The sequence below is a fragment of the Oculina patagonica genome, chromosome 1, assembly GCF_052425735.1.
Source record: "Oculina patagonica isolate OP01 chromosome 1, crgOcupat, whole genome shotgun sequence".
NCBI classification, from domain to species: Eukaryota; Metazoa; Cnidaria; class Anthozoa; order Scleractinia; family Oculinidae; genus Oculina; species Oculina patagonica.
Window position 1 is genome coordinate 37,189,909 of NC_135758.1, and position 6,635 is coordinate 37,196,543.

Consider the following 6,635-nt stretch of genomic DNA (forward strand, 5'->3'; position numbering starts at 1 on the left):
TTGGCAGACTGTAGTCTATGTTATGTTTATTGAATATCTTCCTTTTATTTCAACAAAGTTAAGTTTCGATTTTATTAAGAATTGATTGTTAAATTAATCAGTACGCTTGCAGTGAAAACCAAAGCAAGAAAACAATGAAAGTTCTTTTTTTTTTTCTTTTTAGCGAAAACAAAATATAAAACAGAATGTTTTCAAAGGAGAATGCACCGCTGAGTTTGAGTGTCATTTTTAATGAAAGATTGTTACAAACTTAGTTTTTACTATACACAATATGTCTTGCCTCTTCTATATCTGTATATACATCGCTAGAATAAGTTAACATTTTTCAAAGAAAAACTACAATTTTATTTAAATTAACTTAAGTTTATACATTAACGAAATGTTAACAAAACTATGCTTTGCATTAAATTTTAAGTCTAACATGAAAACGTTTCACAATTTTTTTTCTAAGATTTATGTTTTTAAGTCTTTTTTATTCTAATAAATGCGACAAATCCAATCCCAAAGTGTCACAAAAAAGTTCTACAAATCTGAAGTTCGTTCTGAGGTGAGCTAATAAATATAATTCTTATAAATTCTCATATTTTAATCTGTTTTTGAAAAAGTTAGGTTATGGCATGATAAAAAAGATGAAGCAGAAAATGTCACTTTCTAAGAATCCTTAATTGTCAATGGATCCATTTCATGCGTGTAAGCGTGACGTCTAAGATCAACTTTACGGTAGAACGCTCGATCGCAAACACGGCACGAGAATGGTTTGAAACCAGAATGTTTGCGGCTGTGTGTGATGAGATTCGATGACTGGCTGAACGCCTTGCCGCACTGCAAGCACTTGTGGGGTTTCTCTCCTGTGTGGATGTATGTGTGTTTCTTCATGTCTGATTTTTGATGGAATCTCTTGCCACAGTAGTCGCAGGGGAAAGGCCGAGTGTCTGAATGAATGAGCATGTGGGTGGAGAGCGTCGACGAGCGCTTAAAGGTCTTGCTGCACTGTTTACACTCGAACGTTCTTTCGTTCGTGTGAATGTTCTTGTGCTGTTCAAGGCTGACGGTGTGACCGAACGTTTTACCGCACACGTCGCAAGCAAACGGGCGCCGTCCAGAATGCGAACGCCGCACGTGCACTTCCAAACCATGCGGCGTGCTAAACACTTTTTTGCAGTTCAGGCAATCAAACGTTTGACCGTTGTACGCTTGTTCAGGTTTTTTCTTCTCGTTTGCACTCGTCTGGGGCTCTCCACGTAAAGTTGGCTTGAAAACTTTGTCCGCTTCGTCAGCAATGCGCGCGAATGGGTTTGGGAAATTATTTCCAAAGAAGGCGGACTGCCAGTAGGGAAAAGGAAACCGGCGGTCAGCTAAGAACGGTTGGGGCGGGAAGCGAACATAAGGAGACAGGCCGAGAAATGGGTTGAATACATCAGGCATCAATTGGTTTGGAAAACGAGGGAGATAAGGTCTGCCACCTAAAAGATAACGAAAAGAAACAATATGTTAGCTTTGTGAATTTTGCAACTCTATCGTATACACCGTACATAAAAAAAATTAAGGGAAAGTTTCGTGTTTTTTTCCTGTTTTGCCGTGGTGATTAATAGCGCAGCAAAGCGATAATTTTTCGTGATTTACAACCAGGTTCAAGCAAATAAAAAACACTAAAAGTGCTTTCGGAAGGGCTATTCAAATACAAAGATCTCATAAATGTTTAAAATCCGAAAAGAACCGGGCAATCTGCGCGCTTAATAACTTTTTCCTTTTTAGTGTTTATAGAGTGTTTGCGTTGCAAATTTGAATGTAAAATTCGTTTAGAGAGATCTATTGTTGTTTCCTTTTCAGTGGAGTCTTGGTCAATTCAGTACGGCCAAGTGATGATTCACTTAAATTAAAACCCTTTGTAGATACCGCTTCATTTTGCACTCTAAAAGGGTGTTTTTTAGTCCTGATTGAGGAAGAAACAAACCATGCAAATTGTAACAATGCCCGAAAAGGAGTGTAAAAAGAAATGACTTTGTGTAGTATTTCCTCTAAATAAGAGGTGTAATTAAGCTTCTGCGTCGATTAATCTGAACGGAAAAATAAAGAAAGTACTAAAACAAAATCGCCTCCATTTCCTCCGGTTTTGATCGCAGCTTTTATTTTCCGTTCTGGCGGGTGTAAGCCACTCTGCTTCAATTTAATTTACGAAGACAATTCTGTAAGTGGCGCTAGCTTGATATGCTATTTTTAATAAACCCAACACTAGGCCGAAATATATACACTGTTTGAACAATTAAACTCCAGCGAGTTAAACATACAGTCTTTGTGGTATTGTTAGGGTTTTCTTCGGGTTAATTAATCCTTATTTACTTGTCAATGTCTCGCGGCTGTATGATCTGCGACAACCCAACATAGTGAATAACGCGGAATAACGTTCTCATCTCGCAAACTCGCACGCGATTGGTAATCAAATAAACTGCGTTCCGCTCGGTTTTACACCATTTGCAGTGGTTTGTTTGCAGATTTTAAATCTTGTCTATGATCGAGCCGTGAAAATGCGCGCTATTTACACGCAAAGTCTATAGGAAAGCGGGATCATTTCCTGTGTGCCTTATTACGGCAATTCGCAAGTTCTGATTTCCGAAATTAAAACTAAACTCCATAAAGCGAGTACTTCGCATATTTAAATTTCGCAAAAAAGCGCGTTCCTAAATTTTTATCAGTCTTCGGCGCTAAAGTTTTTGTTTTACCACCATTTCTGCTGTTTTGTTTTTTAAGAAAAAATATTCTAATCTCAAGATAAGAGTTACTGCTAATGTGACGCAAATATTTTTGCTCTGATTTCAAAGCGCACGCATTTGCGCAAGAAGTAATCTGTCGTTTTATGGCGCTTCTTCGACTATCAAAAAAGTGTAGCAAGTCAAATACTGTAATTACCATTTGCAGAAAGCACAGCCGGTTCCATGAGGGCGAAATTGGCTCTGCAAGGATCTGAAGGTCTCAACTCTGAGGACGTTATCTGCTTTTTCGCCGGTTTGTCTGGTGCGAATAAGTTAGCAATGTCGAATGGACGGTTGGATGAAGTAGTTTTCGTGTCTTTCGTGCCCTTTACGTCTTGATCATCTCGCGCCATTTCGGCCGTTTGCCCTAGAGAAATAAAAACTCGACAAGTTAACTAGTGCGCATTTAAACCATCATGCCCTCGAGATGGCAAATTCAAAAGTCTGAATATTTAAAACGGCTGAAATCTGCCGCGTTTAGTTAGCATAGAACACTGCGCATTTGTGTGCAATCTCGAAAAGAAAAAAATCTGCAATTAATTTTACCTGTCGGTGTAAAAACGGAAAAAAAAAGCTTGCGATTCAGTGCAAAATTAAATCTTTCTCTGACAGAAATTCCTCAGCCAGTTTATTAGAATCTCACGTTTACGTAAAGTCAGCTACACAGCATGGTCTAGCTCAAAAAGTTTTACCTAAAAGAAAACCTGTTGGAAAATTGAAATCCCGAAGGTTCACCCTCGACCAATTCGATCAGAATGAAAAATAAATCATTGCCAGTAAAAAGCCCTCTTTAAAAGAACAACTATTTTCCAAGCAGCTTACCCGGCTCATGTTTTATTTCAGCGTCCGGAAGATCTTGCGATTCCTTACAAGTTCCTATCACTACCCGCTTTTTGACCAAGAAAGACTTAGGCATCTTGTTATCGCGCTTGGCGGAGTCCGACTTGGTGAAATCTGAGTGATGTCTCGAGTGAAGAAGCGACTTGAAGCGGTCGTTTTACAATAAAGGCATTTTTTGATGTCATGGCTTTTTAAACCTGTCATGAACAAAACCCATCCCAACGGTGGCAGCTGCGACAGGTGAACACCATAGCAACAGTGAGCCGCCGCGCACGCGCGCGATGCAGAGGGCCACCATTTGATTGGCTAACGGCCTTCGCTTGCATTGTCAGATTTTGAGCTTCCTTTTATCGGCGGTGGCCAAGTATAGAAGGAGTTCGTCATTAGCAGTTTAATCAAACATTTTAATTGTTCTCTGCCCGCTCAAATACGCCTGGTTTTTCCGGGTTTAGGCTAAACCGGCGAGGAGGGGTGGGGAGGGGAATTGAGGGAAGAGTCAGTATTATATAAATAATGCTGTTCAGTAAAGCAAATCGTGTTATTTTTACAAAAGGTGGTGCCGTTTGTATCGCGCCGATTTTCAATCGTGTTCCGTTAATCATGGGCATATCGGTCGGTTTCCGCGCGAGCTTGGAAAGGGAAAAGAAATCTTGATGCATAAATTATAAATGCAATCAATTAGGTTGTTGGTGTGTGTTTATCCATGAATTTGGCACGTGCTACAATCATTGACTCGCACAATAAACGGTGTTCGAGACAGTCAGCTTGGGTGATGTGACTTGAAATAGTCGTTTTTTAATCCGTGGGGGAGAATGTTGACGTGCTAATTACGCGGGAAGTGAGAGAAAGCTTATTATACTCTGATCAAGCACTTAACAGGTGCAGGCAGGTTTCCCTTACAGAAATTAAATCGAATTAACTCGCTTGATTAATGGCGTGTTCCGAAATCAAAATTATGCCTTGCAAGCCTTGTTTTGAGTTCGTTGCTAAGTTGTGTAAAGTGACGATTAAATTTAGAAACATTTACGCGCCCTAAAATCCCGACAGGATGCGATTTGTTTGCAATCATTTTGCCTGTCTAGCGCTAATGAACGCTGTGATAATATCGATCAGTTATAGAAAGGAACTGTGAATTCTCTGCTCCTTAGGCCGTTTTTACTGTAGTGAAGTACAACCTTATAACGTGCCAATAAAAACTATTCCGCCGAATTTCGCCGCCAAAACACGCGCGCACCTTCGGTACAGTATTATCTAGCTAATAACAAAATACTGTGCAATAAAAAAAATCGCTAACGAATGCAAATTAGAGCAGGCTTTTTTTAAGAACTTGCGAATTGAAGTGCTCGATGTGTCAAGAAACTGATTCGTAATTGCTTTCAGATTTAGCGCGACGAAGCGTTTTAACAGCGTCCATTAGTAAGACATGCAAATCTCCGTCATATTGTCTCTTCGTTTTGATTTGCTTCCTGTCAAAGCGAACCGAAAAGCATTTGTTAATGAATGGAAAAAATGTTTTAAGTGTGACGCACTCGCGAACTTTCCAGGCCACACAGCATGGGAACCCACCACCGGTTTCCTTATTTTTTCCTCGTTTGAATAATTCACTTCAAGATGTTAAAATTATCTTCGGAAGTGAATGTTTTTTGGATTTTTAATCAGTTCATTGCGACTAAACTGTGTACAGCCTTTTTAATTTGAGTCACTGGCGATTAAGAGCGATCCCCGGCGATAGCTTTTTGTTTTACTATTCAACGCAAAAGCTGGCGTGTCCCTCCCCGAGTTGAATGCTTTCTTTGAAGATATTATTGTCGACGGCTCTGTTAAACAACTGTTTCTTTCTTTTTCACTAGCAATTGTGAGTTTCTTTCGAATTATTATCGGCGACCCCCTCAGGGAAAAATTAACTTCAAATGAGTAAAACAGGTTATTATGATGAAATGGGTCCCGGAGTGAGCCCATTCTTCGGCAGCGCACGGATGATGGATTATTAATCTTGACTAATAAGCAAAACTGTGATGGCTCAAACAATTTCTTTGCTAAAAGCACTTAAGCTACTTAACACGACTAGAAAACCAAACAAGATGCCATCTAGATTAAATAATCATGTGCTATTTCTAAAAGTTGTTTCCTCGAGAGAAATTAGGACGAAACCGATTTCACTGCCGAAAAAATAATATATACAAAACGGTACCTTTGTATTCTTGAGATAAGGCCCTCTCCACTCGCTATTAATCATTCAATTCATGCAAATGGCATGAATTAAAACAATAGTTAAAATATAGTTGTTTCAGTGATGTGAAACTCTAACATTTCTGCCCGAGACTTCAAATTAAACATCCATATTTATTTACAGGTGATTTAGTTTCAAATTGGAACTACCTTCGACTGACAAATGTTAGCAGATAATCATAAAACCCAGAAAAAATTACCGAAAATGACAGGTTTGCCGCTGAAAGTTTCCATTTGCGCAAACAGGTCAAAAAAAAAATTTTATGAAGAAAACAAAAGTTGCAAGTTTCGTCGCTTAAATCGTGAATCGTTCGGCTTTGGTGTTTTGTTTTAGACAGACCAAACTGACGATTTCAAAATGTCATTTTGCAAAGATTTATCATAAAGGTTTTAAATATTAAAAATGCTAGGCCTGTTAAGTACAAGTTAATTTGAGACGCCTCGTGCTTCAGACTCAGTACCTTAAACTTCTGATGTTTATATTTTCGTTGATGGAAGTCTTTTTCATTCAAATTTTATTTTTAAAAAGCCTTTGTAATCCGATATTATCGCAACTGCCGTGAAAACTAGCCAAGAAACATAGTTTTTTGGAACAAATTCTAAGATCTTTAATTTGAGTTATTTTTATGTATTTTTTTCGCTGGATCGTGCGTAATATCGTTCCGTATGATTACATCAACAATAGTCTCTAAACCTCTTCCTCTCGCTGGAGCCAGCTTATTTTTTTCTCGGATAAATGGCAGAGCCTTATCTTTTATCTTTTTATCTAAATAACCGTTCGCGTTCCCCTAAACAGTGGGATAATTAACAGTTTTT

At 38.7% G+C, this 6,635-nt stretch overlaps 1 pseudogene across 1 annotated transcript; it reads right to left on the reverse strand.

The window, feature by feature from the left end:
- Nucleotides 1-231: 231 nt before the first annotated feature.
- LOC144667172 (uncharacterized) lies at nucleotides 232-5,998 on the reverse strand (annotated as a pseudogene). Its single transcript, XR_013573290.1, has 3 exons — nucleotides 3,573-5,998; nucleotides 2,908-3,117; nucleotides 232-1,463 (listed from the first exon to the last, which is right to left on the reverse strand). The product of XR_013573290.1 is annotated as an uncharacterized LOC144667172 (transcript).
- Between the last annotated feature and the right edge of the window lie 637 nt (nucleotides 5,999-6,635).